This window comes from Barbus barbus, assembly GCF_936440315.1.
Source record: "Barbus barbus genome assembly, chromosome: 31".
Taxonomy (NCBI): Eukaryota; Metazoa; Chordata; class Actinopteri; order Cypriniformes; family Cyprinidae; genus Barbus; species Barbus barbus.
Window position 1 is genome coordinate 2,677,856 of NC_136759.1, and position 24,845 is coordinate 2,702,700.

Consider the following 24,845-nt stretch of genomic DNA (forward strand, 5'->3'; position numbering starts at 1 on the left):
TCACTGGAAATAGAAGGTCAAGTTGTGAGTGCAATGCATTGTGGGATAGTATGTTTTATATTGCACATTTTCTTAGATGTCATTTGGGTTATTAAAGCATACATCTCATGCAAATCAAACTTATTTTACTAAATGGCCACATTGACAATTCGATTAGAGACTATTAATTCATAATAAGTGTCGATGTGTAAACATTTAATCTAAATCTAAATACAGATTTCATCATCCATAACACTGAGGGTAAACAGACTTGACTGTATGTGGCAGGTTCTCAAATGTATTTTGTGCCAAGTTTGGGAAAAAAACCCACAGAATTCAGGTCTAGGCATGAGTGAGAGTAATAAAGCTGGTCTGATCCAGACTGTGCCCGCTTTTCCCGGCCCAGTCCAGTTCTGAGCTCAGGGTGTGTCATGATTTACCTCCTGAGGAACACTGTATGTGTGTGTGTGTGTGTGAGAGAGGTGTTGTGGGTAACGAGGACCAGTGTACATAGTGTTGACACAGAAACTCTAGTGTACATCCTGATGTTTATCTTCATGTCTTTGTATTTCTCTCTCACTCTCTCACACACACACACACTCCAAGTTTATCTAAATGTGTTTGTACAGGAAACAGCCTGTTTATATTCTCCCTTTGCGCTAAACACACGTTTGCACGGCTGCGCTAATGGACAACACATCCAAAGAGTGTTTTATTTAAGAGTCGCACATGTAATTTTTAATGGTTTTTACTCATACATACAGTTCCAACACTAAGTATTAAACATCCCACAGTGTTTATGCTTCAGACATGAATAATTCCTTAAATCTGTCTCTTTTTACTTAAGCCTAGCAACCACTGAAAACACCCTAACAACCATTTTAGTAACTGCATAGTAACACCTTAGCAACATCCTGGCAACCATTAAACAATGCACTAAAAACCACTCAGAACTCCGTAGAAACAGTACATTTTAGTAACCACACATCAACATCCTGGCAACCGTTAAGCAATGGACCTAAGAACACCTTAACTAAATCATAGCAAAGCCCTAGAAACAGAACATGTTAGTAACCACATAGCAACACCGTAGCAACATCACAGCAACACCCTGGCAACCATTAAACAATGCACTGAAAACCCCTCAGAATGCCCTAGCAACCAGAATATTTTAGTAACCACATAGCAATGCATATGAGAAAACCTTAGCAACATCATAGAAACACCCTAGCAACCAGAACATTTAGTAACCACATAGTAATGCACCTAAGAAAGCCTTTGAAACATCATAGCAACACCCTGGCAACCACTAAGCAATGCACTGAAAACCACTTGGAATGCCCTAGAAACCAGAACATTTTAGTAACAACATCCTAGAAACCATTGACAATGCACTTAAAACCATTCAAAACACCATAACAACCAGAACATTTAGTAATCACATGGCAATGCGCTTAAAAACAAATTAGCATCATCATAGCAACGCCCTGGCAACCATTAAGCAATGCACTTGCAACACATCTATAGGAACACCTTAGCAACATCATAGCAATATAGTTACGACTAAGGAATGCACCGAAAACCACTCAGAACACCCTGGCAACACCATAGGAGCTGATTAGACCACCCATGCAACATGCATGCTGTAATAACATTCAAAACTGCATAGCAACGCCCTAGTAACCATTAGCATTGTGGTTGTGGAGACATGCATTCTCAAGCACTTCTAATGTGTTTAAAATTGTGTTCATAATATAAAGAGGTTTAAAATCTCTCTCTACTGTCCTGAAAGAGTTAACGCTCAGACGGTCTGGAATGATTCCTGGATTCCCGCAGCATTCCGCCACATTCCACGGGATTCCTCAGCGGCGACATCATAATCACAGACGGTGGATGACAAAGACGCTCAGTGTGGCATTGAACAACTGCAAGCTCCTAATTATTCACAAAGACACGGACAAGAGCAACACACACACCAGCTTTACATGAGAAAATATGCTTAATCATCACAAAAATAATGGTACAATGCAATAAATATTAATGTAGGCTTCATTTGTGTATTCAAAATATAATGTTTTTCTTTTGGTTTTGAGGCAGCATATGACCTGCATGTGTTTTTGTGGCATTGTAGAGGGAATCTTGTGCATCCAGCCATGAGTTCACATGATCAGTCAGATCTGTATTTATATCATGGGTTAAAGCTCCTGAAGCTTTTAGCAAGACAATTACAGGTGAAGTGTGAAATTTATTCACTACAACTAAAGAAAATTACACTTGTGTCTCCCCTTCCATCCCACCCACTGTCTTGCTATAGTTGGACAAACAGATAGTCCAGATAGATAAAAAAATAAAATAAATAATTTTTCCTGTAGCTCCACAGTATTTAATCACATGACATTTACGGTGTGCTCAAAATTATTTTACCACTTGCTGACTTAGAAAGTAATTTTGAAATAAGAGATTATATTATTAAAAATGTATATTAAATATATGAACAGTTACTTGGAAATCAAGTAATTATGAAGTATGAGATTATACTATAAAAAAAAAAAAAAAAATTTGATACATTTTTGGAAATCAAGTTATTGTTAAATATGGAATTATATTATAGAAACAATATAAAATATATATTAATAATTATTCAGAGATTATGACATGTGAACTATAATGAATTAATGTACAAATATATTAATAATACTAGAAATGAATTAGAAAATAGGAGATTATATAAAAATAAACGAATGACATGGAAATTAAGTAATTATGAAATATGTGATTCTATTCTAAACAAATAATTCAAAATATAATAATAATTACTTGGAAATCAAGTAATTATGAAACATGACCTTTATATTATAAACAAATTATATATAGTATATTAATATTGTGTAATTATGATATATAAGATTGCATTGTAAAAATATATTATACAAGGGCGTAGAATTTAGTAGAGATGCTATGGCATGGACCTAACAATATCTAGCGACTACTAAATTGTCCCTAGCAATAATTTTGATCAAAAAATGAAATGTCTGTTGTCCGCCGTTATGTCCCCACCAATGCCAAAATCAAACCTACACCCTTGGTATTACATAAAATACATGAATAATCAAATAATTATTCAATATAGGATTATATTATATAAAAAGTATATAATGTATGAATAATTATTTGGAAATTATAAATATTATAAAAATAATTAATGTACAAATGTATTAATAACATTTGGATATTGAGAGAATAATTTATGACATGGAAATTTTGAAGTATGATATTCTTAAAAATAATTAAAAATATATTAATAATTACTTGCAAATCAAGTAATTATGAAACAAATATTATATTATAAAAATGATATATAATATATTTAGAATTACATAGAAAACTATGTAATTCTGAATATAAAATATGAGATAAGGTAAAAATGGGTTATATAAAATATATTACTATTTGCTAGGAAATCAAGTAATTATGAAATATAAGATTATTTTATTAAATTAATATTATGATGATTTGATATCAAAATATGATATGAACCATAGCCTTTCAAGGTGACAGATAAGAGGAAGAGTTTCAGTTGTGATGGGTAGCCTATTTATTGTAATTCATTAGCTCTTGCAGTTTCAGTTCATCTGTAATGGGTTTTTTTTTGTGAAAATTTTCCATGGATAAAGGAGTATTTCTTTCTATTTCTTTTCTCCTCAACAAGCTGGCCAGCTGGATTCTTATTCTCTCTGACTGACCACTCACTGACATACAACTGGACTTCAGAAGCATCTTCTGACAAGCACCTGAGGGCAGACGATGAGCAAAGACGGCAGCATGCAACACTGAGATGCTTACAAGCATCACCCGAATAACAACATCTGGATTAATGTCAGACACTTGAAGGAAACTCTATCGCCCCCTTGAGTTCTGAGGTTTATTGGTGCCACAGAATACAGTGCATTGACCAGTTTGCATCTTTCTGGCCTAACCTTTTATTGCAATGTAAACACAACTTAAATATATGGCATACAGACCCAAGCGCAGAGCTATTTTTTAGTCCCACACTCTTTCATTTTATCTTCCCATCAAGATCATTTTGTCTGTGTGATTTATGATCAGCCAGAGCAGAGGTGCGGCGTCATATTAATGTGAGGTCTGATAACTAAGCCCACCCGCAGCACACAGGATAAATACGAGTCCTTTACCGCAGCGGTGGGGGCGGTAATTCTGTCCCGCGTTTATAGAGTCGCATCTCCTGCTAGATAAATCTGACAAACGACGGGAAGGTGAGAGCTCGGACCTCATCTGAAGGCATCAGACATGTGTGTGTGTGTGTGTGTGAGTGCAGAGTTATTGATCGAGACCATTGAGTAGATTTGTATGGTTTATGACGTCCTGATGGGCGATAAATACATGTCAGTGAGTGTGTTTTGAATTTCCCTCAACACACTCGATTAGATTAACGTGAATAAAAAGTATCTGGGCTCTGTGTGTGTGTGTGGTTATCACATTAGCTTTATTCGATCAGATCTCACCTGTGTTCCTGCCAGATGGCGGGAAATATGCTGACTAGGTAAATTAAACACACACACACACACAGTTTAGAGTCTTCCGTCGTTCTGCAGCCTTAATTAGATAATTCATCAGTCCATCATTTAAACTGGATCATAATTAACAAAATCTTTATGACTGGACACAATGCAATTGGCTAAAACTCTCAATTAGCATAATCTTCAGACAGGACTTTGGTTAAAGAGGCAGTTTAGGTATAGTGTGTGTGTGTGTTGGTGCAGTGACCTTGAAGGTCCGTTTCGGTTCTGCTTCCTTCTCTATCCATTACACACACAAACCTAGTGTTCTGCCTACCTAGACAGTGTTTTAAAGGCTTCTTAGATGCAATTAAGATGCAAAGGCTGTTCAAAAGGTAGGCCGTGACGTCATGCTGCCTTCTAAGACATTCTTATCACTATATTTTAAAGCAACATCATATTTATCTCATGCAAAATGCAATCCCAGAATACACTGCAACGAACTCAGTATCCAAGTCGGTAAGGGTTTCTAAAAAAAATTAAATTTTACTCAGCAAGGATGCATTAAATGTCACAGTAAATGCATTTATAATGTTACAAAAGATTTCTATTTCAAATAAATGCTGTTCTTTTGAACTTTCTATTCATCAAAGTATTCTAAAAAAATTTAATGTATCACAGTTTCCACAAAAATGGAAGCAGCAAATCAGCATATTTTGAAGGATCTGAAGGATCATGTGACACTGAAGACTGGAGTAAAGATGCTGATTCAGCTTTGATTTCAGCAATAAAATACATTTTACAATATATTCACATAGAAAACAGCTATTTTAATTTGTAATAATATTTCACTGTTTTACTGTATTTTTTAATCAAATAAATGCAGCTTTGTCGAGCATACTGGTGAGAGACTTCTTTCAAAGACTTATTTTTTCACTTTTGCATGGTAACACAAATATTTAGAAATTATGAAAATGATGAAAGCACATAATAAAATGACTAAAAATTAAATTAAAATTAAAAGGAAAAAATAGGATCTAATCTACAAAATATATAATACTAAAATAACACTGATAAAATGACATCAACAGCAATATAAAAACATCAGTGCTGAATAAAATAAGAATGTTCAATGTAATTAATTCAGTATTGAAACATTGTAAAAAGTTAAAATGGACTCTTTTAACTTGAATTTGTGTATGTGGTGTATTTTTATGATTATTCGAGCTCCACATTCAGTGGTAGTGCAGATGTTTATAGACTATAGCAAAGAGCTTGACTGTCAAAGCGGTTCAGACCTTTTCCTGATGAAATCCACCACACAAATCACAACCCATCAGTCAGAAACATCATCACAGACGCCGGTCGCCTGCAGAATATCAACCAGTACAAACCACCCGTACAAGAGTCATAATTAAAGCAATGTTTCAGGTTCAATACAAGTTAAGAAATCAAACGAACAAATTGCAACACACACATTAAGTACTTAGTAGTAGCCGTTGTACTTACATGAAACTAAATGTACTTACCATGTAACTAAGTTATGGAACAGCCTGTAATTGAGTTTGTAATTATGTAGATGTAATAGACAGCTACTGTTACACACATGCATCAGACCGAGTCTGTTACACAGCTACTTTTATGTTTTTTTTAATGATAAAACAAAGCATTTACTTATTGAAATACACTGAAATTATGGATTGAAATATTTGGTTATTAACATTTATTATATATCATATTTTACTGTGATTTTACCTCCTTCAATGCAATTTTACTCCCTCACCCATGGTAAAACCCTGTAATGCATGGTTTGTAATGAGATTTTACAGCTGAAACTTTCCAAGATATAAATCTCCATCAACAAATGTTCAAAAATTGGGATAATTTTCCATACAGTGAGATAAAAGTGAAGCTGAGGAGGAAGGAGAGGGAAAGCATCAGAAAGCATCAGAGCTTTGATCTGTGGTCTGCTGTCTGCACGTGTTTGTGTGCACATCTGTCTCTTCTCATCGTTTGTTGTGCTGAAGAATCAATGGATGGATGATCTTTATCGCACAAACTTCCCAGAGATGACAGAACAAAACAGAGGCACAATGCACTTGCTCTCAGTCTCTTATCTACTTCAGTTAATTAAAGCAGCGTGTGTAACGAGTTTATGAGCTTCACTCTAACTGAATTAAGCAGACAGATAAGAGTCCCTCTGAATGCAGACGGAGTCTCTGCGCTCAGACCAACACACACACACACACTGATGTGTGTCCTATTGTAGCACTGTGTGTGTGTGATCTGTTCTTTATTCAGAGAGCGTCCTACTGCAGAAAGCCTCGAAATGCCCCGCCTCCCTCTCTCTCTCTTTCTATGGATGGAGGGAAGAACAGAGAGAAAAGAAGTTGCGTTCAGATTCACAGGATCCCTACAGAGCGTTCACTGCTCTCTACACACTGAGCACCAGAAATCTGGAGGAGTTCACTCGACAAAATTCTCTCAACGTTATCAAATACACACAGAGCTCAGGGGTTTAGATCTCATAACATCATAAATACACACATATATACATAAAAAAAGAAAGAAAGAAATATATTGAAATAATATAAAATAAACAATATATAAATATATAATAAATAATATTTAAATTATATATAATAAAAATGATAAAAATATAAACATTTTACATTTAGATATATATTAATAATCACAATATATTTAATGCTATATATATATATATATATATATATATATTGTGACGGGGTGGAAGAATCACGCGACAAGGAGAGCTCAAATAAATAGCCCGGAGGGTGGATTTATTAACAATAAAAATGTGCTGAGTGAAGAGTGGCTCGCTGAGGTAGTGCGGTGCTCTCCGTGTGTGATTTCCTTGGGTGCGGTGAGTCGGTGCTGTGCTCGTGGCAGGGCTGGGTCGGTCACACGCTGGTATCTGAAATCAGTCAGAGATAGCACGTTAGATCTCAGCTTCATGGAGACCAGTCTCTCCGTGTGTTAGCCTCATGTGGCTTATATGGCCGCGGGCAAATGGGCCACAGGTGTGGCCGATCCAGCCGTGATGAGTGAGTGCAGGTGTTTCGCTTCTTTCTCCAGGGCAACGCTGATGAGAGCTCAGGACGCTCGTCACAATATATACATACTTAGGTTTCATGGCATCATAAATACAGACATATATATATACATAAAAAAAAGGGGAAGTCGTGGCCTAATGGTTAGAGAGTTGGACTCGTAATCCAAAGGTTGCGGGTTCGAGTCTCCGGCCGGCAGGGATTGTAGGTGGGGGGAGTGAATGTCCAGCGCTCTCTCCACCCTCAATACCACGACTGAGGTGCCCTTGAGCAAGGCACCGAACCCCCAACTGCTCCCCGGGCGCCGCAGCATAAATGGCTGCCCACTGCTCCGGGTGTGTGTTCACGGTGTGTGTGTGTTCACTGCTGTGTGTGTGTGTTCACTGCTGTGTGTGGATGGGTTAAATGCAGAGCACGAATTCCGAGTATAGGTCACCACACTTGGCCGTATGTCACGTCACTTTCACTATATATATATATATATATATACAAAGTTCTGGTATGAAACTGGTGCAGTCCAATAGGTCTAACTCAATCTGGCATAATGACATCATTATCACATGGCACAGCTGATTGGTTCTCTCTTGTATCGGTAGCCAATGAGCTCACTGCTCAACATTCAAATATATGACTAGTGTTTGCTTGTAGCAGTTGCAGTGCACTTCAGAAACCCTCCTCCTTCCCCAGCTCCACCTGTATAGATCTGCTATAGGGTGATTCATGTATGCTAAATGGGGGTTATTTAATGTATGTTATATGTGCAGCAGCAGTATTTCTTACATGCTCACAGCAGCATATTGTGGATGTATTGGCAGTAGCAAGTCTCGGTATTTGCTCTGCAGCAGCAGCAGTGCAGCAGATCTATTCTGCCAAGACCAAACACATTCAAATTGTCATGATAATCACTCCAAGAGTTGTCATGACAGAAACTGTATATTTTAAAAATATATATATATATATTAGAAACGCTTATTTTAGAAGACAATTTCAAATGGCACATGGATTTTGCACCTGAACTCTTTATATATTTATTCATTCATTTTTTATATTTATTCATACTTTTTCTTTTCTTGTTCCTGCCTTCAAGAGGATGATTTTGAAGGCCAGTGAGAGAGTGAAAGAATATATAAAAACAGATTACTTTACACTAATAGAATAAGACTGTTAAACATATATTTAAAGAAACTAATATGCATTATATAAATTTAAAATATATTTAAAATTAATTTGCCATGCCCAAAACAGTTATATTTATTAGTTAAACACACAAAAATACTTTTATATATATGTTAACATATTCTGTTTAGTGTTTTTATTCTGTGATGAACTGTTTGCTCTCCTCTGTTTCAGTCTCTGTGTGTGTGTGTGTGTGTGTGTGTGTGACAGTAATGTTCAGTAATAAACCGTTTGACCGTAATTACTGTAGACGCAATCATTCCGTCCAAAGTATTAAACACCGTTTAACATAATCAGCTCATTCTGCAAATGCCACTAATTACGTCGCTGTGACATGCTGTGTGTGTGTGTGTGTGTGTGTGTGTGTGTTTGTGTCATTATTTAGATTCTAAATCCTGTAATACAGCGATGAAATTCATAAATCCTTCAGGCTTAAATGTTTTATGTTCTGTAACGACTAATTAGATAAAGCACATAGAAATGAACATGACATATTTTGAATTAAATCTTTTTGTCCGATAATATTTTATACATTAATATCTCTCTCTCCCCATAGGACATACACATCTCTAATCTTTAATATATCAGATATGTTTCCTAGACAACTATGAGATTAAATGGAGATGGATTTTTTGGAGAAACATCTGAGTGAAAACTCGTCCAAGTTGCGAATGAGAAACCTGTGAGCAATAAAAACATTCTCTCTGTGTTTATCTCTAGTTCTTTATTTATGCATGTGACTCTGTGCCAGTTTCCCATTAGACTGAAACATTAGGCTGTTTTAGATAAAAAGGCTGTGCGATAGATGGCTTTTCTGTGTTAATGTAAAGCTACATGCTGACAGGGCTGTATTTTTAATGCGGTGAGCAGATATGTCTAATGCATTATAGCTGTAAGGGCTCTGTGAAAGTCCTCCATCTCTGTCTTTCTCTCTCTCTTCAGATCCAGTACTAATGTGTAAAAAATACCTCAATTACAGTACAATAGTGTGTGTCATGCCATTTGCTATATGGGGAGTAAATGTGCAAATACATATTTGTTTTAATTCATTTTTAATTCAAATGTAATAACTTTCTCTACCTGTGAAATGACTTTTCAAACACTCTCCTCCAACCACCTGTCTGCATCCTTGTTTGTAATGAACATTTCTCCTGATCCAATTAATGATTTATGATGGATAAAATCAATTACCACCTTATTACTTACTTTAATATCCTGTTTCACTCAGAAACGTGTCACATTATGTAAGTCAGATGGGTTGGAAATGCATTTCTCAGTTGCTTTACAGTCAAACTACAATCTAATCTGAAAATAGTTCACTTTGCTGCTAATAAAAAGTACATATGTTTACAATTTATGTGATATACAACTTAATTTATATGAATATGTGTTTATACATATATTATTTCAGTATAATTAGTTTATATTTGTATATTTTCCATTTTCATTCCTTTAATTTTTAAAGTTGTAGTCATTTTGTTGTTTCTGTCACTTTTATTTGTTTTTTTGAAAAATGTTATTTTAGTAGATATTAGTATTTTAGTACATCAAATTAAACTAAATGAAAATATTACATATTATTAACTATTAACTATTAACTATCATTATTATTAATATTATTAATATTTATTTTTAATTAGAACAGTATCTGGAACAAAAACATTCATAGATTCAAATTATGATGACAGCGTTATCTGTATAAACTAATTCAGTAAAATGTGTGTTTGGCTGCTGCCTCATTTCGAAGCTGTGTGTGCAATTGTATCTGACAGGAATAACATTTTGACACACGGTTAGTTCATGGAACAAAATGCTTGTTCCTGGAAAAGCTGCAGTATATGAATCTAATTCAGCGGGCTAGTGAGGTCAACAGCGGGGTCATTGGGGTCAACTGTCTGACACTCAGAAACAAACCACTGCAGGTGGAAACCTGATACAGATAGATAAAGGAATGAGAAATATGGTCTGTTCTGTTCATGACTGATATTGTACTAATATTAATACTACTATTGCATATTCTTTTACTTTGTTGATTTATTGCACAAAAAAATAAATAAACAAATCGCACAGATGCACTTCAAAGGAGACTAACAAACACACAGGATGTTGCTAAGGTGTTCTGGGTGTCGCTAGGTGGTTGCTCAGGTGTTCTGGTGGTTGCTCAGGTGTTCTGGATGTTGCTAGGTGGTTGCTAAGATGTTTAGGATGTTGGTTGGTGTTATTAGGATGTTCTGGTGTTTGGTCAGGTGTTCTGGATGGTTAATAGGTGGTATAAGGTGTTCTGGTGGTTTCTAAGGTGTCGTGGATGTTTCTAGGTGATAACTAAAGTGTTTTGGATGTTTCTAGGTGGTTACTAAGGCGTTTTGGTGGTTGCTCAGGTGTTGTGGATGTTTGATAGGTGGTTGCTAAGGTGTTGTGGATGTTGCTAGGTGATTACTAAGATGTTTTGGATGTTGTTAGGTGGTTACGAAGGTGTTTTGGATGTTGGTTGGTGGTTGCTCAGGTGTTTGGAATATATAATGTATTATAGTAATTGTGAACATGCTGATCTATTATGAGTATAATTTATTTCAGATTAAATAAAATTAGACTAATAACTGGAAAAAGCAGAAGCATCACATCCCTTGACAAATGTTTCACACTCTTCAAGAACTGAAAAATCAGACCAGGAAACGCAGACCTGAGGTAAATTTTCTCAGGTCACACGTCCATCTGATCTAACAGGCAGAGGAGAATAGACAAAATATGAGAGAAGTTAGTCCCGTTCCAGCCTGCTTATGGTCTTTATTCACAGAATTTGAACCCTGAACGAGGCCATCCATCAAAACGCTGGTGCTAGCACCGCTGGACGTGGAAAAGCACTTTAAAGAGCGAGAGCACGGCCGGTCACACGCTTTCATCCTACATTAGACTTTAAAAAAGATGGATTTCCCTCCATTTCCCTCCTCTTGTTTGCTGCTTTCTCCTCTTTAGTGCTCGTGTATGTCTCCTATGCGGCTGCGGCGGACGCATTAGCGAGAGTGTTTGAGGAAAGCTCCAGAAATACAGCTGTGCTGCTTCTCATTTTGTGTGCTGTGTGTGTGAGGACAGTGTTCTGGATGCTGCTCTGCGGTTGCTAAGATGTTCTGGGTGTTTGCTAAAATTCGTGTTTTAGCTAGGTGGTTGCTAAGTTCTGAGTGTTGCTATGTAGTTTCTGGGTCTTTGCGAAGTGGTTGCTAAGGTGATCATGGCGTTGCTTGGTGGTTGCTAAGATGTTTTGGATGATTACTAGATGGTTTCTAGGGTGTTTTGGGTGTTAATAGATGGTAACATCTAAGGTCTCCTGGATGGTTGCTAAGGTAACCTGGTGGTTGTGCAGGTGTTCTGGATGTTACTAGGTGGTTTCTAAGGTGTTCTTAGTGTAATACAGGTGGTCTGATGATTGCTAAAATGTTCTAGACATTTGATATACGGTTGCTAATGTGTTATGGGTGTAGCTAAGTGGTTGCAAAGATGTTCTGGGTGTTTGCTAAGTGGTTGCTAAGGTGTTCCGGTTATTGCTAAGTAGTTGTTAAGGTTCGGTGTTGCTATGTGGTTGCTAAGGTGTTCTGGGTGTTGCTATATAGATTCTAAGTCTTTGATAGGTAGTTGCTAAGGTGATCATGGTGTTGTTTGGTGGTTGCTTAGATGTTTTGTATGTTTACTAGATGGTTTCTGATGTTTTTTGGGTGTTGCCATGGTTGCTAAGGTCTTCTGGATGTTATATAGATGGTCTTCTGATGATTGCTAAGATGTTGTTTTGTATATGGTTGCAAATGTGATATTGGTGTAGCTAGGTGATAGATGTTTTGGATGTTCACTAGATGTTTTCTAATGTGTTCTGGGTGTTGATAGATAGTTGCTATGGCATTCTGGTGGTTGCTTGGGTGTTCTGGATGTTGCTAGGTGATTTCTAAGGTTTTTTGCATGTTGTATAGGCGGTCTTCTAATGATTGCTAATATGTTCTAGGTGCTTGATATATAGTTGCTAATGTGTTCTGGGTGTTGCTATGGTGTTTGCTAATGTGTTCTGTATGTTGCTATGTGGTTGCTAAGGTGTTCTGCGAAATGTTATGGTGGTTGCCAAGATTTGGCATTGTTAGGCATAGCTAAGATGTTCTAGGTGTTGCTAGGTGGTTGCTGAGGTGTTGTGGGAGTTGGTTGCTGGTTTTACTGATGATTGCTAAGATATTCTGTGTGTTGCTTTGGTGGTTGCTAAGACTTGGTGTTACTAGGTGGTTGTTAAGATGTTCTGGGTGTTGCTACCTTGGTTGTAAAAGTGTTCTGAGTGTTTCTAGGTGTTTGCTTACCAGACAAGTATCAGCACAACTCAGCAAGTCACATAGTTTTAGGTTGAACGCCGGTTATAAGGTATTACAGGAATATTGTGTGTGTTGAGAATACAAATTAGACACACAACAAACACCCTCCTCTCTTCTCTTGGTTTGTTTGAGCAGATATTAGATGTTGTTGTTTCACACAGCGAGAAACCGACACAATAATGAGCCAAAACTGGGATCACTGAACCGAGAATTTAATATTCATGAGTACAATTATCTCAATAATACAATAATACAATAACCTCATTCCATAATGATTACTTCCATGCAGCCAATTAAAACTGACAAATCATGTGGTATTTGTTCGTTTGCAAACACTCAGGTCTCTAACCCAGAAATGAATGATTCCTCAAATCATGCGTGTTGTTCAGAGTGTGTGATCAGACAAACAATTTTCACATGCTGGATGAGAAAACAGCTGAAACAATCCCACAGACACACATTACATTTACATTTAGTCATTTAGCAGATGCTTTTATCCAAAGCGACTTACAAATGAGGACAATAGAAGCAATCAAAACCAACAAAAGTGCAACAACATGCAAGTGTTATGACAAGTCTCAGTTAGCCTAACGCAGTACACGTAGCAAGGTTTTTTTTTTTCCGATGGTTTTTAGATAGAATATATAAAAAAGAAACCTAGAGGTGTTTTTTTTTTTAAAGAAAAGCTAGCAAAGTCGAACATTAAAGCAAAGTCCTGATCCCACCTGAACACCTCTGGTGTGACTTTAAATGCAGACCTTGAGCCAAAAACTCATCACCAAACACCAATGATTTGTACAGACACTATATGGACAAAAGTATTGGGACACCCCCTTCTTTAGAGCAGAAGAAGACACTTCCAAAACTGTGGCAACAAAGATGGAAGCATAATTCACGTATTTAAAAACTGTATTTCCATCTCTGTTGCAACAGTTTTGAAAATGTCTAAAATGACCCATATAAAGTCACACCAGAGGAGTTCAGCTGGGATCAGGACTTGTCTTTCTGCAGATCAGTCAAGTTCTTCCACACTGACTCAATCAATCATTTCTTTTTGAACCGTGTCTTATACACAGAGGCACTGTCATGTTAGAATAGAAAATGGTTCTGTCCAAACTGTTGCTATAAAATTAAAAACACACAATTCTCTATAATTTCATTATATGCTTAAACATTAAGATTTGTACTCATAGAAATTACTAAAGTAGTCAAACCTGTTCATTAGAAGGGGGTGACCCAATACTTTTGGCAATATAGTGTATTTAAATGGCATTTTTGCAGATTAAAATTCACAGACATTATCCATAACATGTTTTGACTTAACTGTACTGAGCTGCTTTTGATTTATTCATCCAAATTTTGGCAAATTCCATGACATTCCAAGTTTTACGGTAAATTCCGTTTTTATTCTGCAGTTTATTGCATATTCTGCAATTTCGTCCACGTTTTCCGCATCTCAGACAGAAATCATAGGGCCCTATATATTGGTCTATTTCTGCAGCATGAATGTGTGTGTAAATGAACACACACATCTACTCTAACAAATGTGCTAAAAGCCCCGTTGGCACATGTGCGGTGAGTGTGAGAGTGATTGTCTCAGGGTCACGACCCTTCTTAACCCTGCAGGGAAAAAGATTTCTGCACTTTCTGTCTCTGTATGAAGCTTTTTTTCTTTTGGAACGACAAAGTAGGTTTTACTATTTTTACAGAGACATTTAGATGCACTCATACGGCTCATGTTGTCACTGACATTTACTTCACCTACATATGCGCCGTGATTCTGCCTCAACCCTTCAGCTTCAATTCCTCTAGCAAACAAACTCCAGCAGGATGTTCCCGTCTCATTCTGGGCTCGAATGCAAACCAGCTTGCTCGTATCACACACACTTTCACTTACAGCCGTGGCACGGCATCTGCCCGACAAGATCTCCTCTCTCTCAGAAGATGAAAGGACAAAACGAACCATACTGATCACAATCTCGGGGAACAGAGAGCGGCTCATGTTAATTCTTCACCGGCAGGGCGACGGAGCATGACACACTTTCATATATACGAGCAAGAAGTCAAAGACAGCGGCTGTATTACGAACCCTAGAGAGCTACTTATAGGCAACACAAGCTCACAATTTTTATTACATCTCTGCAATAGTGACATCACTCACAGTCACATTCATTTCTCCATCGTCTTACTGATATTCAACTACAGAATCTCACAAGACACCACACATATTTCATATATATATATATATATATATATATATATATATATATATATATATATATATATATATATATATATATATATATATATCGTATATTACTAATTATATGTTGTTATATTACTGATATTTGTATATCAGTATATGTATATATATATCTCACACAATGTCTCACATGTTCTTTCCAAAGAAATAATCAAATAAATATTAATTATTTATTAACAAATTTTTATATTACACAAACATAATGCAAGTAAATAAAAAACTGCAGTTTTTAAACGATGATTTCTTTTATTAAGGGAAAAAGCTGTCCAAACCTACCTGGCCCTACATGAAAAATGAATTGCCCCCTCCTTTTAAATCATAAAAGAACTGTGATTAACCACATAATTTTAGAAAGCTGAGTTAAATTTCACTAGCCAATCCCAGCCCTGATTACTGCCAGACCTGTTGAATCAAGAAATCACTTAAATAGAACCTGTCTGACAAAGTGAAGCATGCTTAAAGAGCAACACATCATGCCACGATCTAAAGAAAGTCAAGAACAGATGAGAAACATAATAGTTGACATGTATCAGTCTGGAAAGGGTTATAAAGGTATTTCTATGGCTTTGGGACTACAGCGAACCACGGTCAGAGCAGTTATCCACAATTGGAGAAAACTTGGAACAGTGCTGAACCTTCCCAGGAGTGGCTGGCCTACCAAAATTACTCCAAGAGTGCAACGACGACTCATCCAGGAGGTCATAAAAGAACCCAGAACAACATCTAAAGAACTGCAGGCCTCACTTGCCTCAGTTAAGGTCAGTGTTCATGACTCCACCATAAGAAAGAGACTGGGTCTCTTGACATCCATGGGAGAGTTTCAAGGCAAAAGCCACTGCTGTCCAAAAAGTACACAAAGGCTTGTCTCACATTTGCCAAAAAATATCTTGATTATCCCCAAGACTTTTGGGCAAATATTCTGTGGACTGATTAGACAAAAGTTTAACTATTTGGATGGTGTGTGTCCCGTTACATCTGGCGTAAAACCAACACAGCATTTCATAAAAAGAACATCATACTCACATTTTTGTAAATATTTTATTATATCTTTTCATGTGACAACACTGAAGAAATTACACTTTGCTACAATGTGAAGTAATTAGTGTACAGCTTGTATAACAAGCTGTACAGTGTAAATTTGCTGTCCCCTCAAAATAACAACACACAGCCATTGATGTCTAATCCGCTGGCCACAAAAGTGAGTACACCCCTAAGTGAAAATGTCCAAATTAGGCCCAATTAGCCATTTTCTCTCCCCGGTGTCATGTGACTTGTTAGTGTTACAAGGTCTCAGGCGTGAATGGGGAGCAGGTGTGTTAAATTTGGTGTTATCGCTCTCACTCTCTCATACTGGTCACTGGAAGTTCAATATGGCACCTCATGGCAAAGAACTCTCTGAGGATCTGAAAAAAAGAATTGTTGTTCTACATAAAGATGGCGTAGGCTATAATAAGATTGCCAAGACCCTGAAACTGAGCTGCAGTACGGTGGCCAAGACCATACAGCCGTTTAACAGGACAGGTTCCACTCAGAACAGGCCTCGCCATGGTCGACCAAAGAAATTGAGTGCACGTGCTCTGCGTCATATCCAGAGGTTGTGTTTGGGAAATAGACGTATGAGTGCTGCCAGCATTGCTACAGAGGTTGAAGGGGTGGGGGGTCAGCCTGTCAGTGCTCAGACCGACGCCGCACACTGCATCAAATTGGCTGTCTGCATGGCTGTCGTCCCAGAAGGAAGCCTCTTCTGAAGATGATGCACAAGAAAGCCCGCAAACAGTTTGCTGAAGACAAGCAGACTAAGGACATGGATTACTGGAACCATGTCCTGTGGTCTGATGAGACCAAGATAAACTTATTTGGTTCAGATGTTGTCAAGAGTGTGTGGCGGCAACCAGTTGAGGAGTACAAAGACAAGTGTGTCTTGCCTACAGTCAAGCATGGTTGTGGGAGTGTCATGGTCTGGGGCTGCATGATTGCTGCCGGCACTGGTGAGCTACAGTTCATAGAGGGAACCATGAATGCCAACATGTACTATGACATACTGAAGAAGAGACTGGGCCGCAGGGCAGTATTCCAACATGATAACGACCCCAAACACACCTCCAAGACGACCACTGCCTTGCTAAAGAATATATATATATATATATATATATATATCATCTCACATGCTCCCCACAGTCTTTACAAAAAAATGAATAAATAAAATAAAAATCTTTCGTATTGAAAATGTTCACTGAAACTAAGGCAACAGATCCAGCAGAATTATATGTAACCTTCACAGAAAAGACAAGAATGCATTACTACATGCTGAGTAAAAAAACAAAAAACAAATCCATTAAGGATGGTGGATTGAGTTGATGGAGATGCTGATAGTAAATAGATTTCATTAAGTACAGAGATTCAAAATCAATAGAAAAGTTACAACTGATTAAAATGGACTTCTCCTGATATTTTTGCGCACGCTATTGAGTCAGTTTAGTGAAGTCAAGTCACCTTTATTTATATAGCGCTTTTAACAATACAGATTGTGTCAAAGCACTTAACAGTATCAAATTGGAGGATAGATTGTCAATAATGTATAATAATAAGATTAAACACTCAATTTTCAGTTAAAGGCATTTCATTATTGAATTCAGAGATGTCATTGTCTAGCTCAGTTTAGTTTAAATAGTATCTGTGAAATCAAATTGACGATAATCGCTAGAAATTAAGTGTCCCCAACTGAGCAAGCCAGAGGCGACAGCGGCAAGGAACCAAAACTCCCTCTGTGACAGAATGCAGGAAAAAACCTTGGGAGAAACCAGGCTCAGTCGGGGGGCCAGTTCTCCTCTGGCCAGGAGATTATTGTTTATTTATTGTTTTAATTAAAACTTTAAATTTATAAATGTATTATATTTCTATTTTTATATTGTTGCAATTTCTAACAATAATAGTATGCAACTTTAACAACTAAAGTCGATCAGCTGGAGTGGAGCTTCATGTGAGGAGTAAATCTGTTCACTTTAAACCAACAGTGACTAAAACTTCAGCGTGTTCTTGAGAGCGATGAGGCGAGGTGGAAAATATCAGCTATTTTAAGCAACACATCATCAAGTCTCATTTACAGAACGTGTATAAGAAACTTCATTTAGAGGTTGGTTTAGGGTTGATTCGTGACTGCGTGGTTGTGCATGTTACTGTTGTTAGGGACAAAAGTCGTGACAGTAAATTTGTAGTTGAGGAACTAAAAAGTTTCTTTGCTTAATCGCCATGGTAACCAGCAGAGTCAACCTAAACAAGTGTTGTCAGATGGTGTCATCAGGAATAACTGGTACCATTCTCTATATAGTCTAAATATACTATATATAGCGTATTCTTTATGTATTATAATGCATATAATCAGATGTATGTTGTCATAAATGATCACAGTTATAGTACATACCTTCTCATATGCACTGTAATATTTAAATAAAATCAGTAAGTAACTACACTTAAGTACAAATACTATCATTCAAAGTTTATGGTATGATTTTTATTGTTTTTGAAAGAAGACTCTTCTGCTCACCAGGGCAGCATTTATTTGATAAAAAATACAGTAAAATCAGTAATATTTTGAAATATTATTACAATTCAAAATATCTGTTCTCTAATTGAATATACATTAAAATATTATTTATTTCTGTGATCAGACCTGCATTTTCAGCATCATTACTCCAGTCTTCAGTGTCACATGATCCTTCATTCTAATATGCTGGTTTGCTGCTCAAGAAACATTTCTGATTATTATCAATGTTGAAAACAGATGGGCTGCTTCATATTTTTGTGGAAATTGTGATACATTTTATTTTTTATGATTCTTTGATGAGTAGAAAGTTCAAAAGAACAGCTTTTATTTGAAATAGAAATCTTCTGCAACATTTTTAATGTCTTTACTGTGACGTTTGATGAATAAAAGTATAAAATTAATACAGCCCCTATACATATATACAAACTATAAAAGTTTTACTGAATAATTCAATAGTTCAAGTTCAAGTTTATTTGTATAGCGCTTTTTACGATACAAATCGTTGCAAAGCAGCTCTACAGGAAATTAAGTTTCCACAATATATTTATATATTGCAGAACCTTATTTAACTTATGGCAAAATTTGGTAATTCTGTATGTTGTCTGAGCGTTGAGTAAATTATTGGTCATCCAATCTTTTACATTTTTTACACAATCTATTACCTTAGATAGTTTAGAAGTTTCATCTGGTCTTGTTGAGATATATAGTTGAGTATCATCAGCATAGCAATGAAAACTAATCCCGTATTTTCTAATAATATTACCAAGGGGCAACATGTATATTGAAAATAGCAGAGGACCTAGGACAGATCCTTGTGGTACTCCATACTTTACTGGTGATAATTGAGATGACTCTCCATTTAAATGAACAAAGTGGTAGCGATCGGACAGGTAGGATCTAAACCATCTTAAAGCCTGCCCTTGAATACCAGTATAGTTTTGTAGTCGATCTATGAGTATATCATGGTCTATAGTGTTGAACGCAGCACTAAGATCAAGTAATACTAGCAATGAGATGCAGCCTTGGTCTGAAGCAAGAAGTAAGTCATTTGTAATTTTAACAAGTGCAGTTTCTGTGCTATGATTGGGCCTGAAACCTGACTGAAATTCTTCATAGAGATAATTTTTTTGCAAGAAGGAGCACAATTGAGCAGACACAACTTTTTCTAAAATTTTTGACATAAACGGAAGATTTGAAATGGGTCTGTAATTTGCCAGTTCATTAGAATCTAGTTGTGGTTTCTTAATAAGAGGCTTAATAACCACCAGCTTGAATGGTTTTGGGACGTGACCTAAAGATAACGATGAGTTAATAATATTGAGAAGCGGTTCTTCTGCTACAGGTAACAACTCTTTCAGTAGTTTAGTGGGTACAGGATCTAATAAACATGTTGTTGGTTTAGATGCACTGATAAGTTTATTTAGCTCTTCCTGTCCTATAGTTGTAAAGCACTGCAGTTTTTCTTTGGGTGCGATGAATGAAGCTGAAATACTAGACGCAGTAGAATCTACATTTGATATTGTATTTCTGATGTTATATATTTTATCAGTAAAGACATTCATTAAGTCATTACTATTAAACTGTGAGGGAATATTTAGATCGGGCGGCGTCTGTTTATTTGTTAATCTAGCCACTGTGCTAAATAAGAACCTTGGATTGTTTTGGTTATTATCTATGAGTTTGTGGATATGCTCTACCCTGGCAGCTTTTAGAGCCTGTCTATAGCTGGACATACTGTTTTTCCACGCAGTTCTAAAAACTTCCAAGTTAGTTTTTCTCCATTTGCGCTGAAGATTACGAGTTTCTTTCTTGAGAGAATGGGTATAACTGTTGTAACAGTAAGCAGTACGTTTTTCTCTAACCTTTTTCAATTTCATACTGATTTATGACATGTCTCATATTGCACACACATAATGAGTTGATTGATTGTTTGATTGTCTTTATTAATGTCTGTCTCCACTCTCAGTCTATCTCATTAATTTCCACAATCAGTTGGATAATTAAGACTATCAACACACACTTTCTCTCAAGAGTGTGTGAGTGAGCGTGTGAGTGAGTGTGTGTGTACAGCATATGCTCACAGTCAGAAGTCATACGAAAGCTTCACTTCCTCAGTTACTAAGCAACTTTAGAAGAGCGACAGCAGGGACTCGCTGCGAGATTTCTCGCTGTCGAGCGTTGATGAAAAATACAAGAAACTGCAAGAGATGGAACATATATACTGCATTTGAGCTGAGAGACTCTCTTTAGTATTGCAACTTCATGCATTAATATATAATTACTGCATAAGTGAAGGTTCCTGTTTGCATATGTATGTGTGTGTGTGTGTGTGTGTGTGTGTGTGCACCTGGTATTCATCACGTCCTGGGGACCAAATGTCCCCACAAGGATAGTAATACCAGTAAATCTTAATCTTGTGGGGACATTTTTTTGGTCCCCATGAGGAAACAAGCTTATAAATCATACAGCATAAAGTTTTTTGAAAATCTAAAAATGCAGCATGTTTCCTGTGAGGGCTAAGTTTAGGTGTAGGGTTGGTGTAGGGCAATAGCACATACAGATTGTACAGTATAAAAACCATTACGCCTATGGGATGTCCCCATAAAACATGGAAACCCAACATGTGTGTGTGTGTGTGTGTGTGCGTGTGAGAGAGAGAGACTGACCGTTCATATTCAGCCAATCAGATCCTTTAATTCATCCACAGAGAGTTTTAATTTGAGTATTCAATCACTGTTCATCTATAGGAAAAAAGAAATCACACATTTCAGTAATATGTAGTAATAATATCAAATGTAACAATGAGATTGCATAGAGAAAGGATGGAGAAAACACCTCAGTAATCTCACGTGTCTTCTCTAGAGTTTCAGATGAGATCTCATTGTCTCAGACTCTGGATTTAAAAGTCAAGAGATCGCAATAATATCTCAATAACATTTATCAAATTCTTCCAAGATTAAATTAGCAGGACATCTATCCACATTCATTTTATAGCTTTATACACTACTGTACTGTATGTCAAATTTGACCTCATTTCTATGTTTCTGTGCAGTGCTGGGTAGATTACTTACAAATTGTAATTCGTTACTAATTCCAGATTACATGACAAAAATTGTACTTTACATAATCCATTACATTACACATTTTAGGTAATCAGATTACTTTTTACTACTTTTCGATTACTTTTGCCCTAAATAGTTTATCTCATTGATTTAAATAGGATAATCTTGTATCATATATTCATGTAAAAACACGAATAAAAAGAAAATATATTCCATTCGTTGTTTTTAACAACATAAAGTGCATTAAACAGTATGTCAAGGTTTCTCAAACTGGGCTTCGTAAAGGAACTGCAGGGGGTTCACCAGTTTAATTCATCAGTTTTACTCAATTAAAGCAGGAAAATATAAATTTTTGGTAAATAATTTTAAAATAACATATGTGACCATTAACCAGCGTCAGAGAACCGTGAACATGCATGTGATACTTAATTATTATAATAACATATTACCTTAAAATTTTAAGGATCTTTAAACCAAATATATTAAGTGAAAGATGTTTTACTGACAAAAACTTCCCTGCATTACATGTAAATAAGAAATAACATGAATTTAGAAAGGAAAATTTAAAATATGAAAGAAGAATTACAGAGAATCAATAAATGATAAATAATTTATTGCTACTTTGTGAATAATATTTAATAATACAATCCATAAAAAGTGACTGTATTGTGATTAAAAACATTTTTAAATGTAATATAATCAAATTACAAATACTTAATATTTGGAATGGATTACAAGCGTTTAATTTTTTGAATGTTTTGACATTTTTGAAATGGATTACAAATGTTTAATTTTGGGAATTTTTGGAATAGATTACAAGTGCTTTATTTATTTATTTATTTTCTATTTTTTTGAATGTATTTCAAGTACTGATTTTGTGGGAAATTTTGGAATGGACTGCAAGTGCTTCATTTTTTTTTTTTTTTTTTGGAATGGATTAAAAATGTTTAATTTTAGGAATTTTTGGAATAGATTACAAGTGCTTTATTTATTTATTTTTTTTCTATTTTTTTGAATGTATTTCAAGTACTGATTTTGTGGGAAATTTTGGAATGGACTGCAAGTGCTTCATTTTTTTTTTTTTTTTTTGGAATGGATTAAAAATGTTTAATTTTAGGAATTTTTGGAATAGATTACAAGTGCTTTATTTTTATTTATTTTTCAATTTTTTTGAATGTATTTCAAGTACTGATTTTTTTGGAAATTTTGGAATGGACTGCAAGTGCTTCATTTTTTTTTTTTTTTTTGGAATGGATTAAAAATGTTTAATTTTTGGAATTTTTGGAATAGATTACAAATACTTAATTTTGGAAGTTTTTGGAATCTGAGTATGTAATCCAGATTACATGTAATCAGTTCCTAACCAGCACTGTTTGGAATAAACAGTCAGAGATCTTAATATGAACTCGAGCATTCCTCATCAAATGCTTTGAGCTGCTATCCACATTCATTTTATACAGCAGCTTTTTAATCGTACTGTCTCTTTTGTTTCTGTTTTCATTTCTCCAAAGGAATTTCAGGACAAACTTCTGAGACTGTGTCGGAATTCCATGAGCCATAAGACGGCAGCGAGACGCTCCCTTGGGCCTCCATTAGTATCCCAGCAGCCTCTCTGTCAGATATATATCTGTCTGGTGGTGTTTCAGGTCAGTGAACATCAGCTGTAAGCATTCCTGTGAGAATAATAACATATCGTACATGATCAGACCGCACCACCCACTCCACACTCACTCATGACAGGAGCTGGATTTACACCGCCGTGGGACTCCATCTAACCAGCCCATAATGCAGAACATGATCAGGAACAGCACATATAACATCTCATATTAATGCCCATATAATTACAACATGCTCTTAGTGCACTGCGCTGATGATATTTGCATTTGTGATGGAGAGAGTTTGTTTTCTTCATTTCATGAGAATGAAATCTCATTAATACCTCGACTGTTTTTTTCGTGACAAAGAAATTTAATGAAGACTTTTTTTCTAAAATGCAAAGATCTAAATATGAACATTTCCAACCAATTTTTTTTTCAACTCATGCAGGGTTATTGTATTAAAAGCCTAAAAAATATATTTTACTTTGTTGCTAAACTTACTTAATAAAATATAAAAAAATATATAAAAATAAATATAAAAAAATAAAAAGACTAAAATAGCTAAAACTGATATAATATAATTTTTATAATTAATAAAAACTATAAACATATAAATAAAAAACTGAAAAACGAAATTACTAAAAATTTTACTAAAATTAAAATGAAATCAGAAAATACACACAAAAAAATTTAATTCAAAATATTAGCAAAAACTATAATAACATAAATCATACTAAAATAACAAATCATACTTCATTAAAAACCATTAATATCTCTGTTTTTTAATAATCAATAAAGAGTCTTTTTCCCCTAAATGAATATATCAATAAAAACATTTCTCATCAGGGTGTTTATTTTTAACCAAAAGTAAACTAAAATTTAATAAATTAATTATTACTAAATTAAAAAAGAAAACCATGAAAGAAAAACATCTTTAGTTGAAATAAAATAAATGTTAACTAAAATAAAATAAAATAAAAACGTTTTATTTCAGCCAGGTGCCAAGTAACTTTACTAAAATAACTAAAACTGAAATATAAATAAAGATTGATAAAAACATACAGACATAAATTAAAACAGAAGCTATTAAAAAGACAAAACACATCAAAAACTTTTACTAAAATTAAAATAAAAACTAATTAATATATATATTTTTAAATATTAGCAAAAACTATAATAGTATCTCAATAATACTAAAATAGCATTCTTACCAATTTTTTAAAAAGCTTTTTACTCTTACTCTATAACAACAATTCTCTGATTTTTGTCTAGATTTATTAGAAACTATAATAATT

The 24,845-nt window shown here is 35.4% G+C and overlaps 1 protein-coding gene across 1 annotated transcript in view; it reads right to left on the minus strand.

The window, feature by feature from the left end:
• The window catches only part of LOC306851007 (claudin-19-like), a 564,676-nt gene that overhangs the window by 334,773 nt on the left and 205,058 nt on the right, over nt 1–24,845 (minus strand). The gene's annotated exons all lie outside the window — the stretch shown is intronic.